Here is a 19794-nt window from a genome sequence, read left to right on the forward strand (position 1 = left end):
TCTCTCTACACTGGCCAGACTACTCAAAATGTTAGGATGCGGATGGTGACTTTCAGATATTCCACATGAGATCTACAAAAACCATGTTAATTGAAAGATGACAAGGCTTTACATTCCTAAGGTTCAGTCATGGAAAGAAAACTGTCCTAGCATCAGTCAATTAGCTAGGCATGCTTAGTTTTCTTTAGTAATGGTAGGCTTGTTTTCCCCAGTAAGGTCAAATGTTAAGGCCTGTTTGGTTTTGTGGCTGTACTCTTTAGTATATTTGAAACCCATTACCAAGAATGAGGCATTTGTGCTGGAAATAGGCCAAATGAAAGCAGTTTGTAAATTCAAATAACCCTAACATTTCCTCTTTTTGTTCAGTTATGTGATTAAAACATTGTTCTTGTGCTTTAGAAGTTCCATCTCAGCCAACTGCAAGTCATTCACCTACTTTGGTGTTTGTACCTAAATACCTTATAATTGGATTCCTCCTTCTGAGAAACAAAACACAGTAATATGTAACATGATTTGACATAGATATCAGTTGCATCTCAAATATCACAGCTGTCTAATAAAATTATTGACTATTAGAGTATAAAATCATTGACTTAGAGTCAATCCCAACCCTGTCAGTTCACTGCTCTAGAAGCAGCCAAAGGAGTGAGTTTGCAGCCCTCTCATTTGGGGCTTGCACAAGGCATGCACAAGACTTGCACAAGGCTTGTCCCTATCACAGCAACAGCCTGCTTTCCAAAAGGCATTTCCCAGGAAGCACGTGCGAGGTAGGAGTGATCACTGCACACGCACGGGCACAGAGCTGAGCGTGGAGGRACCATTGCTGTGATCATCTGCCCGTGTCCCAGAAGCACTGGGGCCATGGTGCACGAGCAGGGATGTTGCCAACATTCCCTGCCCGCATGGGAGGTGCTCAGCACAGGGCCTTGTGTGGGTGCAGCGGTGGCACGTGCCTAAGGACAATCCTGACGCAGAGCCTGCTCCCCCCTGCAGCCCCATTAAGTGGCACACCACAGTAGAGAGAAACAGCGAGCTCTGCCTGCTTTGCTTGTCTGCTGTCGACACGAAGCCACCTATGGTGTGCAGGGCTAGGAGGAAGTATGTGGGCACTTTCTTCCTTGTGGGATTTTTTGAGCCAGGTTACAATCTGACTTTGGAAGAATAAATACATTTTTTTTCAGAATGCCTGATGCTAAAAGCCTAGGGGCCAGGTTTTGAAAAAGGTCTAAGTGGAAAGTCATGATCTTGAGACTGCCGCCTCTCCCATCCTTTACGACCAAGATATGTCTGAATGGGTGAAGTCAAAACTCCCGGTTTGAACTGAAAGTTCCTACAGTTCTGTTTCTGCTAATGTTCAAAACTCCTGAGCCTGAGTACTGTCTGTCTAGCGCTCGTCTCCCCTCCTCAGGGATCCAGGTACAAAGTAGATTACTTCTGTGAGGTGCTCCGTGCCTTGGGCACACTTTGCACGCAGAAAGGTCACATCCTTTGCACAAAGTGATTACGGGGGCTTCATGTTGAAAATATGAGTGTCGGGAGAAAGGAAGTGGTGACGCCCGCTTACTATGTAGGAGGCTTCCAACAGTGCAGCAGTGGGCTGGTCATGCCCTTCGGCACTCAGCCAGAGCATTGCGAAGATGGATGCAGTCACCATCTTCTAGTGGGAGGCTGAAGAGCACTTGCATTGCACAAGCACTCTCATCACGGGCCAGAGACTGTGCCAGAGCAGGAGTGATGCCCGCTTCGCTCTCCCAGGGAGCGTGCACCTCCATCAGGCATGCCCTTTCCCCAGGAGACTGCTCCAACCTCCCGTGCTCTAGCCTAGGCCAGCTGCAGGCACTCTCAGGCAGAAACTAGGCCAAAATGGAAGAAAGGGAGAGAGGAACAAGGCTGCAAGGCAGAGCAAGCCAGAGAGATCACCGCACTGTAACCAGGCTGTTTGGTTACTCCGGCGCAGGAAGGCAGCCTTCTGTATTCAGTGCCGTTACCCAGCGTTAGGTGYGTCTCTGGTTTGCCAAACCATTCGGGGAGCCACAATGGAAGTAAATGTTGAAACAGGGACTCTGCAAAACAGAAATCATGTTTTCATCTGCACACTGGATGGTTTTGCTCCACCAACAAATCAGGTGGGTGGTTCAGAAACCATTTTTGATGCTTAGAGGTTTAAAATTGTCTCTCTCTCTTTCTTTGTTTATTCCTATACTTGTAATCATCTGTGACTCTTTCTTATTTACAGTGTTTCATAGTAAGAGCCCACACACCTAATGCTGATTAATTCTGCTGGACTGGGTAACTGGCTTCCCTGTGGATATCCTGTTTTCCAGTGAATCATCATTTCTCCCTGATACATCCTCTAACTCAGATCAAAGATCCAGAATGTATTAGATATGAAGACATCAGACAGCTCAAACAGATTAGAAGAGACACACACAAAAAAATGCATCCCAGCTTCTCTCATGTCCTGCTGAAAACTGGCATGCTGAACACAATCTTAAGCACTTGCTATAAAAGTGACAGTAGACAGAAAAAAATGAGACTTTGGAAATTATTTATTTTACCTAGAGTCTTCTACAAATTATCCTTTCTAAGTATTTCCACTTTTGTATTTTCTTAGTTTTCCCTCACATTTGGAATCTCTTTGGACTAAATTCTCATCTAATGGAAAATGACATCTGTAAGCTGCAGTGGAGCTGCACTAACTGCACCAGCGGAGGACCTGGTACTATCCAAGTATTGAGCCTTGCCTACAAATACACAGATTAAAGGGACATGAAAACATGTGGTCTGTTTTTACAAATTTGTGTAGTCTGTTGTGTTCTTTATGGTTTTATTCAATTTTCCTTCTAGTTATATGAACAACTGAAAAAATCTGTACCAATGAAATGCCCAAAACTTAAGGTCACAAGGTCAAACTAGATTATCATAATAGTCCCTTCTCCCCTTGCAATCTTTGAACATAGGTCTTATCTGATAAGTCAGTTAAAGTCTTTATTGCAGCAGTGTTTGATCCTGATGATTGCACAAATAATTAGTCTTTCAAGATTTTGAACTTTTTTTTAAAAAAGTTCAAAAGAATTCTTTAAAAAGTGCAAAAAAATTCTTTAAAAAGAATTTTAAACTCTCCTTTTAATGGGTGCATCTAAGAATGAGAGCTGCGTTTGATCTAAGACAGCAGACAATGTGTTTGGATAGCTAGAGAGACCATTTTTATGGGAGTGTTTGAACAACATACTGTGTTTTTTTTAAGAAGTTGTTCCTCCAGTAAGTGAGAATAATTGAATGAAGGACCAAAGGACTGTCCTTTTTCTGTCATTAAGCTCATATAATAGGAAGATCAAATGTACTGCTCTTAAATCTTAAAATGGACTGTATCAGGCTTTTACTGCTAGATTTCTAACTCTTCTACTCGCCTTCTGCAACATGACTGTACTTTGAGCAGGGGAAAAAACAACTCTTCTAGAGCTCTCTGCTTAATCTTATGCACTGTGAATAATCAACTGAAGACGATGAAGGAAAAAATACCCAGCAGGAGTGCTCTCTACAAATACTCAGCAAAATCATTAGATCTGCCTATTCTCAATCAATGAAGTCTTGGCAGAATTTAGCTAATTTTTTTACCCAGACTATTGCTTGTTTGAGTCCTCAGGTGGTGCTCAGCTGCTGGTGTTTTCTTTGAGGAAAAATGTCGGCAAGGTCTGATACTAAATTGTTCTCTACCTCCAGAAAACCCAGGTATGGGAGTATCGCGACGCAGCACTGTGGTGAGTGGCCCATGAGCGGAGAGCAGAGTTTCCCTCTCCGGGCAGCTCCCTGGCTGGGGCAGCCAAGCAGGGCCACAGCAGCCGTCCAAGGAAGGTGGGACTGGGGCTGAAGGATGAGGGTGTGTGACATGAAAAAGATTTGCCTTCTGCRTAGAGACAGGAACCTCATTGTCCAGTCTTGAGGAAAAATAGCTCATCTTTTCATTTTTAATAATCTATGGTGTTTCTGTTGTTTTCTTCCCCCCTTAATTGGAACCATCTATGCCATGCACACCTAACTAGCAACGCACCAGAAATGAAGACTGCTAATACCATTTTACCACATTTGAGAGGAGGGGGCAACTGTTGGTCTATTAGATCTGGAAAGCGGTTTGTAGGTGCAAGATGGGCATGCCAGAACATATGCTTGAAACATCACTGTGGATGTAGGCTATTATATCTGATGTTTTGCCTCCCCCATATTCCTCCTTGTTGTTTCACCCAGGAGAATGATGAAGGAGGTGAGAACTGCTAGTTTTTTAACCAGGGGCTATCTAATTCCTCAAGGAGTTTAAACTCCTACTTCATCATATTAGGGACCACTTACTGAGAACAAATTTTGTGTTTTATGTTGGTGTGACAATGCAATTTTGTCAGCCTCATACTGGAATAACAAGAAGACAATAAAGCTGTCTCCATAAAGATGGTGCCAAATGTGGGAAAATCCAGCTAGAGTTAAGTATGCACATATCCTTATGGGTATTATCTTTTGAGTTTCTGATATCCACTTAAAAAAATGAGCCATCTGGGAAGGGGCTGGATTTTGATGCTTTGGAGGGATGAGGGTGAATACTTTTAAAATAATTGTTTAGGACAGAAAATCAAGGCAAAGCCTGGCTTTAGTGATGTCGGGAGCAATCTCTTACTGCCTTCAGAATGGCCAGGATTTTACTCACGGATTTTTAAGGCCAGAGCATGGAGAATATCTAAAAACTGATTATGGGTATTTCTGGCACAATGGGGATTACTGTTAATGACCCAGGAGAGTGATTTTTTTTTAACCTGGCATTGCTCCTTCAAGCAAATTAATGTCTGATACATTTGCATTTCTACGTGTCATTAACTCAGATGACTAGTACAGGAGCTAAAGCTTGTGTCTGCTGGCAAAACTAAATCCTACTAATGTGCTTTTCCTAACGCACTGAGGGAATTTGGAATCTCTCCTTTTGAAGCTGACTTGCTATTTTGACTAATTGCTTCTGGTAACAGTTAATAGCATTTTGTAAAGGCACTTCATCTGCTGACAGCAGACTGATGTAAGGAAGGGACACAGTTCACATTTCCAGGGGGAGCATCGGGAAAGCCATTACCAGCTTCATTAATCTGTTAATAATAAAATTAAAGTACAAATAAAATGTGACAAATTGGGTTCTGTTGTGAAAGTCACTTTAACAGGAGGCTCTGAATAAAGGTCAAAACACTCTGATTTCTGCTGTGTTTTAATAGTAGAATCAGAGGAGAGCTTTGTAGAAACACTGTAATTAATCTGGCAATACTGTAATTGTCCCCAAATGATACAGAAAGTATTTGACAAATGATTTTTTTCCTTGAGAGCATTTAGAAAACCTGGAACATAAAGTTTTGTCACACAACATTTAAGTGCTAATCCAATTTCACAGGAAGCTTTCAACTTTAACTGCCCTTGTATTTGCAGCTGCTAATTCAGTTGAAATTCAAGAGTACAGGGGCAAAAAAGAGAAGAGAAGCCCTCTGGGTGCAGGTCTCCTTGCAGCAGTCACAGAAATGAACCTGACATTGGAAACAAGCTTCGTGGAATAGTCCAGAAACTAGACAAGAAATCTCTTTCCTAGCAGGGACAGGGTCAGTCTGCCAGAGGCCTTGTGGTGAAGGGACGACTGTGTAAAACTGTTGTTGCCCACCCCTTCTTTTAAGGATATTTGCCAAGCCTGTCAGGGTCCCATGCATCTCAACATCAGCCCTCCTAGCYACATCCTAGGTTAGCAGCATGACTTAGTCTAGCCCATGCGCTTAAAAAATCCTCTTGCTGGGATTTCAGTTTGTACCACAGAAACAAAACAGCTAGGAATGACACCRCTTCAGTCTCTCAGCCTCTCTGAGGCACGATGTTAACGGGTTCTGCAGGAAAACCTCAGTTTTCGCTAACTTTCTGCCTGCTACACTTGAGCAATTGTCCTAAAATCAATCAGTGCAGAGCATGATGTGAGGACGCAGCTGCAAAGAGTTGAGGGCTTCCTCCAGCCTGGCAGAGTGCGGTCTGCTGGGAGCACCTGAACCAAAGGCACTTATTAAAGAACCCAGCCAGGCAAACAAATATATAAACATGTTAATGGGAAGTATTTGCAGAGAATGGCTCATTAAGTCAGGCAGGATGACTATATGGAAAACTGATAGCTCTATTTTAAAAATCAGCTTGAGGAAAAAGAGAAGGTTGTTCTTTCAGTTCATACAATCCGAAAGAGGAATCTGTATAGCCTTTTCTGTCCTCCAGTCTCCTCTTGGGTCCCCAAAAGACCAGATTTCCAGATTGTGAAGCACTATGTGGAGTTAGTTATGTCAGGAAAGAAGCAAGAGCATAGGGAGGGTAAGGGAGAAGGGAGGGCATGCTTTTCACCTGGTCTCAGAAAGGAGTTTGCAGTGAACAGTGGGAGGTGTGAACAGCATAGTGAGGAATTACTGCAGTCTTGATGGGCTGCAGGGCCTGGAGCAGGTGCCCATCAGTGCGCTAACACTGATAGGCTGGAAATCAGATATAAATGGGGCTTACAGGCCAGGAAATGAGTGGGTTGTGTGATGGGCTGTTAAGCAGAGAGGCAGCATATGGGAGGGAGTGAAGCAAGCAGCCTGATGTGGAGAGAGGCAGCTTTTCATTAGCATCATGCTCCCACAGAGGAAGGGCCAGGATGGAGGGGCACACAGGCATGCAGATTTTTTTCACTGCAACATGTAGTGAGAGTCCTACTAGTGCTCGGGAGGGTCAGTCTGACTTTGGCTGCTTGCTTTGTGCTCAAATTCATATTTAAGATCTGTCAGCTATTAATATCTTAGATCTCTAATACCTGTTATAGTGATTTGAATTCTAGAGATGCTGCTATTAATCCAGTTTAGTTTGGGCTCATGGAGAACTAAGTTGCCTATGCCTGGGGGAAGGTCTGGGGCAAAGTGATGAAATGCAGGTCTAGGGTTGCAACTGCTCTGGGAGCTGGCAGTTGCCTGATCTGAATTTAGTTAGTTGAGAACTCTACTGTCTGTCATCTGCTTAGTTAATGCTCCTGGAGAACTCCTCTTGCTAACAGAGTGCTGTTTCCTAGCCTTGATATTCACATTTCCTGTCTCTATCCCTTTTCCTATCCCTCTGGAATAATTCTCTTGTGCAGTGTTTGTACAAGGGTGGCTGAATAGGAAGGGCAATCACTGCTTGTTTTCTGTCTTTCCTCCTGCTTGTATCTCTTCTGTCCAGTGGAATTTTATTTAAATATGGCCTTGTGTCAGCCTGAGGAAGATTTATCTGGGCTGCCAGTTGCCAAAATTGGACCCCTTAAAAATTGCTGACAGCAGCTCTAAAGCTGGAGCAGGGGAGAGCAGGCAAGGGGGATAGAAGGCTYGCTCTTTCCCTCTCTCTCTCTGGGCAGTGGTGTGCAAGCCTGCCAAAAACATCACACTGGGAGGAACAGAAAAGCAGAACTCTCTAGGCATAGGCAGAAGAACCAAACACTTGAAAGCTTCTGTGGTTTCCAACAACTGCAGGTGTTGCTAAAGTTTGCAGAGTTTCCGATTTCCAGCTCTACCACGGTTTGGGGACAGTTTTTCTTAAAGCCAGTGATCTGAAGAGAGGGAAACGAATGATATTCCATAGTAGCTGACTTGGCTGGCTGGATTTTGGTCCAAATATCTTATATGCACATAGTTAATCCTCTGTAAAGAGAGAAACTTGCTCCTACTAGATAGCGATAGATACAGGAAGAGAAAAATGGATTTTCAAGAACCATTAATGGGAGTGTAACCTTGTGACTAATCTTCATCATTCTGTATAAATTGGACAAGCTCAGGAAAAGCTGAAGTTCTGACAGTGTTTCCTGGTGCTAAAATCTCATTTCAAGTTTCTGTCACATCTTATTTCTTAAAATCAGATTTTTCTCTAGCCAAACTTTTCCTCTCTAGCCAAGATCTCTCAGAAAGCTGTCTTTAATTATGGAAAGACCACTTACATGCAAGTGTTTTGCTATTGAATTTCTGAGAATTAGTTTGTCAGATATAAAGAGACAAACTGTTTTCTTAGGCAAATGCTGCAGAACCATTCACAATAAAGCAGTGGGGCTGCCAGGCACTGGAACATGCCTGTCCTCATCTCCCGCAGCACACAACATGCGCCAGGAAACCTAGGGTCTAATTCAGTTCAACCACTATCTCAAATAGGACCTTCTTTGTATACTTTAATATTGCCATGCTTTCCTGATGTCCATCTCATAATGGACTAGCTCCTTTCTTACATGTTTTAATATCTATGGATGAAGATTTCCACTTATGTGGTTATTTTAGGTAATCTCAGCGCTGTTCAGGATTTTTCTGATGGCTATCACAAGTGGCAAGCCCATCTCCAGGGCTAGTTAATACCTACTGAGTTGCTGAGTCCTTCTCACACAGTCTTGTAGCTCCCTTGGTGGCATCGCAAGGAGGGGAGTTTCACACCTCTAATGCCTGTGTATAGGATCCTGTAGCAGCCTGTTGTAAAGGTGATCATGCCTTAGGCTTTTCTTCTTCTGCTCCTTTCTTTACAGCGTATTCCTCTCTCATAATGGCCTTCTCTTTCTTCTTCCAAAGTGTTCCACCTTGCAAAATCCTGCAGAGCATAACCCTACAGAGAGAATTAATATTGAATGGGAATGATCTCAGGCCTGAAAGCCCAAACACAAGCTCCTGTAGTCCAATCAGTACAATATATCACAGGGAACAGCATTTGCTATAAATAATTCCAGCTCTGTATTTTTCCTCAAAGGCAACTATTGCAAAAGCAAAACCCTAGCCTTGACTTCTGGAGTGCCTCCACTCTTTTGAACAGACCTGCCCAGAAATTTTAGAGTACATAGGATGAACTATAACCAACCAAAGAGAAATCTGGTGCCTTTTTCTCAGCCTCTTTTAATGATCTCGTTACCAGCTTCCTTCTCTTCTGCTTTGGATTATAAATATTGGCAAAAAGATATTTATAATCCAGGTTTATGTATCCTGCCACCCTCTACGAAAGGTAAAAGAAGATGCCAGGGAAAAACTCTGCCTTTTCGTTCAAATCCATTGTCTGTCCATGGCCAAGAGCACTGAGCTTCATTTTTTGTTGTCTCTTTAGATACTGAATAATAAAGGACATGTACCATCCTGCATGGAGGATTGAGATTAGTATAAACAAAGCAGACAAACATTTATTTCATGTTGAAAAATTAGGGATTAGAGTGTCTATTTAGAGAGGTTTGTTTTTTTTTTTTAAGCAGTGGTAGTGTGCTCAGCACTGTGCCTACAGTGCACTTGCACTGTTGTTCTTTCTGTCTTCCACACATATGGTCTAAAACTGGATGCCTTATGCACTGTAGGTTTTCTTTCTCCAGTGTGTCGGGGAGCAGCAAGGGCACGCTGCCCCGCAGGGCAGCAAGGCAAGTGTGATAACAAGGCTGGCAGGGCAGGGGCCTCGCCGATGAGGGGCACCATCTGGCAGCCCCTGAGCACGGCGAGCAGGGCCAGTCCACGACAGCAACCAGAGCAGCCCAGAGTCCAGATTGCTGGGCAAGTCCATAGTGTCAAGGCAGGGCCTGCTGGTTGGGGTCCAGATCAACATGGTCCATGGGCATGACTGTGACACATCTCAGGTGGGGTCAAGCACTAGAGCCTCAGCTTAAAAGCAGCTTTCAAGCTGAGCATCCGTGTTTGTACCTGTTGCACCAGGCTGATCTGTAGAAATGCACCATCAAAAAACTTTCTATACAGCCTAAAAGGTGACTGTCTTTCCTTAGGGTGGTTTGCGTTTGGTGCGCTACATGGCGTTTCTGCTCCTAGCCTTCRTATCTCCCTGCTCTTTCTTTGGGTCTCCTTTCAACAAAATGTGTTTAGAATGTGAAGAAACTTGACAGGTTAAACCATCGTTTTAACCTGTGGTTTATGGCAAATAAAAAGATAGGAAAAGATGAAAAAGTTTATTGCCTCACTCCAGCATGAGCTGGAATTCCTTTTAACTTTTGTTTTTCATTAATCAAATGCCTTTCTTTTCTATTCTTTTTCTGCCAGCTCTCCAGGGCTATAACAGTTAAAAAACAACAACTAGGAAATAGAAGAGAAACGAGTTTTTAATCAACAAAGTATTAGCCTGCCCAAGGATGAGTAGAGGGACATATAACTGTTGATAGTTTGGAAAAACAAACTTTTACTGGAAGAGTCTAGAAAAGCTCAAATTAGGGATTTTTTTCAGGAGATGCTTGAGAAATGACTTGGTCAGTCATGAACAAGTTATGTGAGAGCTTCTAAAAGGAAAGGGCTATTCAAGCTGGCAAAGAACAAAGAAGAAGCAAAAAGCAAAAGCTGGAAGCTTAGTTTAGACACATGCACTGTTATAAAGATAGCAGGCAAACAATTGTATCATGAGGATACATAGCCAATATTAGAACAGTTTAATACAGGCTGTTCTACATTCCTCTCAGTCTTATGTCAATACTTGGATATTTTTCTCTATGGTTCAGTCAAAAGTTTTGAGCCTGATGCAGAATTTGTTGAATGAGACTCTTTGGCCTGTGTTAAACAAGAAGATGGAGTAGAGAGTCCTAATGGTCTCTGTGGCTTTAAAATATATGAGCAGATGAATTTATGGGGCTGGAGTTTATTTTTAAGATTGCAGTCAGCTGATGTGTTGGACACCAAGCCATTACTGCTCTCAAGGAACTCACTGTCTCAGCTGTGGATACTGGTAACAAATGGAACTCGCTGAGCATTTTCCACACATTTACTAGGGAAGAGTCTCTGTCCTAAAGTTCAGGCCCCCAAACTTGTATTGATTTATGTTCTTGACACACTACAATTAGTGCCACTTAGAGCCTGGGGACAGTCATCAAATCAACTGCAAACCATAAAATCAGCTGTATGTCATCGAAGGGACCATTCACTGTTAAGACCAAAATTCAGCAACATGAGTGAATCTTTGAAGTTACAGGGCCCAAAAGGACCAGAATAAGAACAGGAGAGAAAATATTGTTTACCCCTGTTTTACAGTCATGGGCACTGAGGTCTCTCACCAGGACTAAAACCAAATATTGCACCTTACTTCTGGAGGCAACAGGGAAGATCTACTGTAATAAAAGATATTAATAACTGCCTGCTGGAGATTGCTCTTCTCTCTCACTGTCCCAGACCTCTTGAAGCCAGAGGAGGTGACATCTGCCAGGCTTTGCAGGAGCCCTGACCAAGTTCCCTGGGGTAGTAAAAGAGGGCAATTTGTTGGGGCATGGGAATATGCCTGCAACGGGAGTGCCTGGTGGCAGGCAGAGGCCCAAAACACCCAAGTACTTGTGTGTGGGAGAAGGAGCCAGCAGAGGGAGCAGAAAGGTGGAACCACATGGGTCAAGAGCTCAGAGGCCAGCAGACTGGGGCATTTTGGGGCAAGGGATATAAAGCCCTTACATGTTCAGGGAAGCAGGACTTTACAACCTTCCTCCTCTGTAACTGAGGTCACACCGGAGAGATATATTGGTCTCTGCCTCAACTGCCTCCCTCCAAGGAGGAAGAGAACCAGTCAGGCCCCTAGATTACTGACTAAAGACCTTGGCAGCTTAACCTCTGCAAGAAACATAAGGCTGGGATCCAACTATTAGGTCTTTGTCAGGACCACGAGACCATCCTCAGTGGGATCCTCCTCGCCGTCCTCCCTTCCTGCTATTCTTTCACTTGCCAGTCCCGACTTTGTTTTAGCTATAAGATTCTCTTTGCCTCTGGTATTTCCCCACATCTTCCCTAAGTAAACCTATGTTTGTCATGTTAAATACATTCACTGTGTATCAGAATCAAGCAACTGCTTTTAAAAGATAATCTTCCCCTTTCTGTTATTACCCCTTTATTTCCTCTGCTATTTTTCTTGGTGAGTTATATGGGGAAGAAATTACTGCTATCTTGTCTCGAAGTTTCCCTGAGGAATCTTGTCAAAATGAACAGTCCTTTTACTAAGCTTTTCTATATAGATTAAGCAAAAATAGAACAAAATAATTAAATGGCTCCTGAAAGAATTCTGTGCCTACAACTCTGGGGAAAAATAATGGTTCCATATATGCTATTTTGCAAGCCTTTACTGTAGCTCAGCATTTACGTTCTGCATAGGGTCTTACAGTGTCATTAACATCACCATCAGATGCGAGTGCTTTCCAGGCATGCAATTAAGTGATATGACTAACCAGTGTCGTATGCTTGTTCTCTCATCCGCTCCCCAATGGGAGAAACCTGTGCAATTGGGAGTCTTGTTTTGGAAGTATGTTGGTTTTGTCTGAGGCATATTTTATTCTTGGTTTTAGTATACTTGTTATCATATATTTCTGTTAACAAGTTTAGTGCCACTGGGGGAGTGAGTGAGCCTCCTGGCTGTCCATCCTCCTGAGTGCTTTGTTCTTCAATGCTAAATTAAGGGAAAAAATGAATATTTGGAGTTTGCATCAAGTTAGAAATAAGAGGCTGAATTTCATACTACTAATGCACATAATCTGTGCCTACAAACCAGCACAATGAATAATGTCTTGGCTCACTCTGGTGCACAAAAATATCCCGCGTTGATGCAAAATTATGGTTACCACAGTCTGCAGCAAAGTTGTGGCACGGAAACTTTGAACTCGCTTTGTCCTTCCTTTGCTTGTTTTTTTTTTTGTTTTTTTTTACAAAGTGCATGAGGGCTCCTTAACTTTGGAATTTGCTTTTCTCATTGGATCAAACAGTCTGAAGCTGTTTAGCTTTCTGGCTCATCTGTTCCCTCCTACTTCTCTGAGAGTGAGAATTAATGTGCTCAGTCCTGCAGGACACTGATCTTTCTGGCACCAGTTCAACAAACCACTTATGCAAGTGTTTAAATTTTAACCATGCAAAGGAGCTGAGTTGTTGAAGTTAATGGGACTGTAGAGGGGGCTGCGGTGGGATCATCTTCCCTGACCTGCGGCCTGACCTGCCAACAAAGAACTCAACCCTCTGTTTCCCGCATTGCCATAACTTGGGGTTGACCTAAGCATGTGTTTGTTTATCCTGGAGTTAAACAAGTATATGGGGACTTTGACAAATCTGCCTTAGACTGCCTGGCCTGAAAGTTCAAATCTCAGAGTGGTCACTAGGAAAAAGCAGATGGGTGGGAACTGGCTCTGTCATTTTGCCTGACTGCAGCTGGCTGCCTCACCTGTGAACCYTTCAGGGACCTACGACATGGACAACCTCCTTGAACCTCTCTGACCCACTACAGTTTCAGAGGTTTTTTGCTTTCAGCCCTACTGTGCTTAAATTTGTTGTGAGRAGCGAGGGATGCTGTGTGGTCCAGAGAGGGGAGGTCAGCATCCATTTTTGGGGTACCTGGGCTTACAGGGACCAGGACTCAGTGACCCCAACAGTTTCCTCCAGTCCTGCATTGGGATGGTGAGAGGAGCAGCCATCTACCCCAAGCAAGGCGGGCTGCTGAATAGGGGCTCTCACAAGTTCTTTGTTCTGCATAAAAACAGCGAAAAATTCATCTTAGGCATGATCACTCACAGAACTTATAAACCTTCTGAGACAGCCAGAATTGACCCATCCTTTTTTTTGGAGGGGGGCAGTGAGGAGAGAGGGGAAACAAGTTCCAATGGTCTCAATTACTCTGTTGACTACAAAGAATATTTTTCTGTAATGACCTCAGTAGGGAGTGAGCGGCTCCTTTTGTGTATTAAATTAAAATCTCTGGGGGAACATTAGGCCCCATAATTCATATTTCTCAGATGCAATTTAAGTCTTTCATCAAAAAAAACTCATAATAGCTGAGCTCTGTGATACCCAGTAGATTCATTTTCATGTGAAGGATGAAAATAGCCAGCAACATGTTAACAAATTCCACGGGGAGAACAACTGTAATGATAAAAATAATCTGATGTGGGCATGAATTTGTAAATGCACACACAGTGCTTTGTGGATCACTGGAAAGGGAAAGGCTGTCTTAAACATTTTCTTTATATTAAGATAGAGGAGGGGAAAAACTCCCTAGCCTGCTCATTAAGAATGAAGTACATGAGCAATTTCCAAAGAACAGCTGCCCAAAATGATGCATCTCTATCTCTTATTTAGAAAAAGCCCTTTTACCAGGAAGAGTGCCTACTTAAGTTGCCATTACTTATGTTGCATTAAATTGACTGAGGAAAGGAGAGGTCTGCCCGAGTAACAATGCTCACATATTGGCAATTGTGGAGCAGAACGTAGTTTCCTGTGCACATAACTGATGCTGGATCAGACCTCATGTTTTGAGGAGTACCTGTATCATTTCCAAGGTATTTGGGTGTTTTTGAGAATTGCCTGTGAGTGCAGGAGAGCCACAGCAGCAGGCCCTATTTCTGCCACCCAGCATGACAGCAAGTATAACCCCCTCCAGATTTCATATTACAATGTTCATTCTTACAATAGCACTGGGACTGGCTCCCCCTGTGTTTTGGGTAGGAAGTAGGAGCTTGTAGTAAGGTTTATACTCTAACAACAGACAGACAGGCAGAAAAAGCATGAGGGCAAGTCAGTTTTACAGGTCTGGAGCTGAGACACAGAGCTGAAGCCCTGAGCCAGCAGGACCCTGGCACCTGCGAGGAATCGCTTCCCACAGGTGAATAGTCCTGGTTTCGAGGGTGCAACGCCACCTGCATGCCTGCACTGCTGGCTCCCCATCTTCCCCAGGCCCCCTCACTGGCCAGAGGCTGTCGGACAGCAAAAGTGAGAAATGGAGGACCAAGCCACGAGCCTCGAGGTGCTTCCTCCCTGGGCGCCCTGGGCAGAGCCCTGCCGTGTTACAAAATGGGAGTGGAAATGGGTCTTAGACACAGCTTAGCCCCTTGCACAGGTAGGGATTTTTGGTGGGAGAAACAGCATTCCCTCTCCCCCTGCACTCTCCCAAGTTAGAGACCTTATTTAACATCATTGTTTATCAAAACACATCCATGAACACATGCGTCTACCATGGTTCACCTCTACAAAGCAGAGCCTTTGGTGGGACTCTTAGCAATACCCCCTCAGTATGGGGTGTTTCCATGTAGCTGTGGTTGAAATATAAAGCTGCAGGCAGACAGCCCAAGTCAAGGAGAGGGAGGATATGACTAAAAGTAATGAGGGACTTGGAAGAATGGAAGAAAATACAACAGATGATTGTTTAAAAGCACAGACCAAAATAACAGCCACAGTCTTTGCACTATGTTGCACTTTAAGTGGTAATAAAATACCTGGCAGTTTCAGAGAAGGATAGAGGACCCAATATATTAGGGGCTTTGCCTAAAGTCATTTTAATTATGATTTTGAACAAAAGTAATGTCTTAGCAAGATTCATCATCAGTYCTTGAATCAATGACATTTTCTACTGAGACCCTCAGTTTTTATACTCTCTAGATATTTACTGCTATTGAAGTAATACATGAAACGTTCCCTAACCATCAGTCCCATGAAAAGCATATTTTGTTGCATAAAAATGATGACATTTTTGCCTATTTTTATATTTAATCATAATAAGCTAATTAAGACCACATATAGTCCCATAGTACACAAGCAAACCATGTGTACATCAGGTACTAATTTTCAGCACACATCTGATGTGTCAAAAAATTGAGCAGAAAAAGCTTTCTAAGTCTTGGTTAGTAGGAAATTAGACTGAGGCAGAGAATGGTCAAAGCAGCCTAGGAAAAGCAGAACAGGAGAACAGGTCCACATTATATATTTTTCCCAGTGTAGTTGTGAAGGACAGAGTTTATAAGGAGATATGACTGGGAAATGATGCAGTTAGTTACACTACAAAACTACCTAGTATAGCCACAGTTGTAATAAGTGGGCTACAGCCTGTAGATAGAGCTTATTTTGTTGAAATAAGTTATACTGGCAAAAATATAATTGTGCCTCTGCTAGATGTCTTTTCCAGAGATAATAGAGTGGGAAGACATAAGTAACATAGACATGGCACAAGTTATGTGGTTAACCCTTTAAAAAGAGACCAGGAATCAGTCATCCCTTCCTAACCTCCCTATCTTTCACAAGGTAGCGAGTGAAAGGGTTTGGTTTACCAGCCCCTGGCAGATCACTTTGTCCCCAGAAACCAGTTTGGAAAACTGGAGAAGAAATGCAATCAGCATGCCTACAAGCAGGGGACAAGTCAGCTCCTGTTTGGTCAGGCCAGCCAGGTGAAGCAGCCAGAGTGTGCTGTTAATATATTTTTCTTTTCATCAGTGCAAAGGATATTAGCCATTTCCTCTTCTATCTAACCATAAATACCTTAATGTTTTTTTTATAGAATGTGTTAACGAGTAGATAAGCAAGCTGTTTTTTCCGTAACTCTCCGCACCAGACTGCAGTGGGAGAACACCGAGGAACAAGGCCAAAGACCAAAGAAGGAGATGAACTGGCAGAAAAAAAGTCCAGTGTGTTATATAGGAATTTCTTTGTAAGCAAGAATATTAAAAGGAAGAAAATCGATTCACAATGAATTCAGGAGGCGCTCTCTACATATTTTAACTGCTTGGTATTATCTTACTGAAGAGGCACTCCAGCCTTGCTAATGTACATGGTTACACAGGCAAAACACTCCAGCATTGATTTTTCTCTTGCAGGGGATTATGAATCAATGTGATTTAAGTAGCTCTGCGGCTGCGAGTAATGACCAGCCCCTGAAACTTTAGCTAAGCACAGGAACTTTCTAGACAGAAGCAGTTTTGTATCAATGCTTTTAATTACATTTGAAGACATGTATCGTCCATTAATATTTGACCTCTAATTATGTTTTTAAGACATGGCTCTATTGAAAACCAGTTATATCATGAAGATATGTGTGGAAGCTTAAACCAAAGCAATTTATTTATTTATTTATTTATTTATTTTTTCTTCCACAGCCCTTTCAGAAACTTTTACCTGAACAAGTAGATTTGCTCTTACCAGAAGGCCAGAAGGGCTGGAGACTGCATCATCACTCACACCCTGGGTGCTTGTGATCCTGATGGGGAAATTGGTAATCCTGTGTGCTACAAGGGTCTAAATTAAAAAGCATGTAACTGCTGCCCTTTTACATTCATTTAGGGGCACTGGAAGAATGTAATTGCAAAGTGGTAGCCGTGAGGTGCAAAATGCCCAGCAGGCTCCACTCTCAGCCAGCATGCTGGAGCCCAAGATCAGTAGCCCTGCAAGGCCACGACTTTCCTATCCGCAGGATCGAGCAAACGCTGCTCCAATGCATCCGGCACCTGCCTGTTGTGCAATACTTCTCAGGCAAGAAGGGGGAAAAACCCTCCCTTTGCAGCTCCCCTAGAGGATAAATACAAACCGTAGCTATGGTGCAAGCATTTAGTGCTGGAAACATGAACAAAAATGCTTGGCCTTGCACTTCCCACTGTGGCAGTCATAGTTATTTGTTGGCTGTGAGGGTTGCTGACTTCAGGGACCTTTTGGACAGCAGAGAGCCAGGCAGGGCCCTCCTAGGGCTAGAGTCTGTAGTTCTCTGTCATGGAATATTCTCTTTCTCCCAACCTGAGAAAACTCAGAGTTTCTCCTCTTTTCTTTTTTCTCCTCTCTTCAAAACTCCCCAGTCTCCAAGCTGTCCAGATGTGCTGATATCATCCAACAGGCCTTGCATAACTTCCCTCTTGAAAAAAAATAAAAAGTAAAATGCTGCAGTAGCAGTTCCTATAGAAATTTATTATTTTAATAAGATCCTCTGCTGCACTCAAAACAAAACTAACAGCTGCTCAGAGACCAGTTGTTTCCCTTGAATTCATTGACTTTCTGGGTGAGCATGGACATTTGGGACCTAAGTTTGAACACTGCTAAGACCAAAGCTCCAAAAACATCCAAACCAGAAAAAGGCTTCTGATGAAGTTGAAAACTCAGTTTAGAATTCAGGTCCCCATTTTCTTTTCCTCCTGGACAGGAAGGAAGACATTATAGGTTTATTGCTGTGTTACTAATGGCACTAAATAGCTTTAGACGTAACGTAAGAAAACCTCTTGCATTAGGTTTAGGGCAAAATTACAGCAGTAAGCCAGAGCTCGCATTAAGAAACTGCACAGACATATTCTCTTCTCTGCTTCCTGCATGGCCTCTGTAGACTTTGTTGTGTTACTTCAGACTTACACCACTGCAGAAGAAAGGGAAACCAGTGCCAGCATGACAGGTGTGATCACAGGGCTCTGGCAGAAGCCTGTATGCCTTCAGCAGCAGAGAGGAGCTGCATAAGGAGCTTCCATGGCAGAAACTATGGATCATAATGAAACTACCAGGCAGCAGGTTTGAAATGAACTAAAGGAGATACTTTCTTCATGCCACGTACAGCTGACCCACAGAGATTTGCTATGAGATGTTGTGGACACTAAAAACTCAAAAGTTTTCAGAAAACTAGATAACTTGATGGAATAGCAATCCATCAAGGGCCATTAAATATGAAGGCACCACTTCTGGCTCAGGAAGCTTTTGAGTCACAGGCTGATGGGAATGTGTCACCGTTTTAATTTCCCTGTCCTTACACTCTTTCCTAGGCATCTGCCTTTGGCCAGAGTTGGAGGCTTTTGGTCTGTCGCAGTGCAGCTGCCTCTGTATGTGGAAAGGGAGTGCAGCACCATTGCACTCTCCCCATAATAAAGAAAATGGGCCAGAATGGGATGCAGAAGGGGTTTGAGGAGATGCAGAGAGTAGTGTTTGGACTTGACCTCTGGGAGAGGGTGAGCAAGGTGGGATAACCCTCTTAGGCAGGAGTGGGCCCAAAATCTCATGTATCTTTTGGATCTCAGGTCTCCTGACTGTTGATTGACACAGACCCTCTAGGAGCCCACTGAGGAATACTATGGCAGCTCAGCTCTTCTTATTTTTTGACTTCATTGCAAAAGCTTCAAAGATTTGCTGAATTTTCAGGGTTTTTTTAAATACAAACCCTGCTCAGGATGATATTTACCATGCTTAATTTAACTGAATTTGATATAGAGAATATAGGACATTTTCTATGCTGCATCAGATCTTCAGATTTTTTGCATACACAGACATCCCTAAGTATGAATCAGGTTAGTTCCCCTACTGCCTGGAAAGAGCAAAAACCATCCTGATTTAGCACTTTATTGTAAAGATTTTTCTTTTTTTTTCTGTTTTTTTTTTTTTTTTAAATTGGACAAATCACTGGTTAGCAGGACAGCTGAAATGAGGCTGTTTGCTTTATGTTATGTAGCCAGATGTAACCTACCTCCCTATGTGTCCCATGCAATGTTCCATTACGATCAAACCTTGGTCTTACAGCAAGCCGGCAGTATAATTGCTAAAGATCTGTGTGTTCTTTCTTCATAGGTTTGCAGAGGAGTGTGAAAACTGAATCCTGCCTTTGCTGACCTAAAAAAGACAGAGTGACTATGTGAGACTGGGATCAGTTCAGAAACTGTGACCTTGGCAGAGTTTTATTTATAGAATGAAACTGGACAAATTTTCAGTGCCGTGTAAAGAAATATCTGGGCCTTCTGAAGTCTGGCAGTGGTGTTCTTGTACAGGGGATATGGAATGAGCTACTGAGATAACTTTGCTTCTCGCTGTTCCCTTGGGTGGGGGGGTCCCCCTGTTTGGTGCTGGGCAGCGCATTCCCTTCCTTCTCGTCCTCCTCCATGTGCTGCTTTCTCACACTGTCACGCACTAAATACAGTCACGCACAAATACATCTGCAATCCACCGCTCTCCTGTGAGTTTCTGCTGCATCCAACTTTCCCTAGAGGAAAATGAGAGAAAGATGTTGGCCCCCAAAATGCTGTGGGAGTCTTACCTTTTTCTTGTCTAAAGCTGAGGAAAC

The 19794-nt window shown here is 43.1% G+C and overlaps 1 protein-coding gene across 3 annotated transcripts in view; it reads left to right on the forward strand.

The window, feature by feature from the left end:
- HIVEP1 (human immunodeficiency virus type I enhancer binding protein 1) overlaps positions 1-19472 on the forward strand; it is a 150805-nt gene extending 131333 nt beyond the window's left edge. The window contains exons 11-12 of one of the 3 annotated variants that reach the window (XM_026064254.1): positions 16874-16989; positions 19305-19472. The gene's annotated coding sequence lies outside the window, so the exon portion shown is untranslated. Of the gene's footprint in view, positions 1-2236; positions 2779-16873; positions 16990-19304 lie in introns of those variants that run through there. The other 2 variants (XM_026064253.1, XM_026064255.1) reach the window with 2 other exon arrangements.
- Positions 19473-19794: the final 322 nt, after the last annotated feature.

Source organism: Apteryx rowi, unplaced genomic scaffold (genome assembly GCF_003343035.1).
Source record: "Apteryx rowi isolate R43461 unplaced genomic scaffold, aptRow1 scaffold_212, whole genome shotgun sequence".
Lineage (NCBI taxonomy): Eukaryota > Metazoa > Chordata > Aves > Apterygiformes > Apterygidae > Apteryx > Apteryx rowi.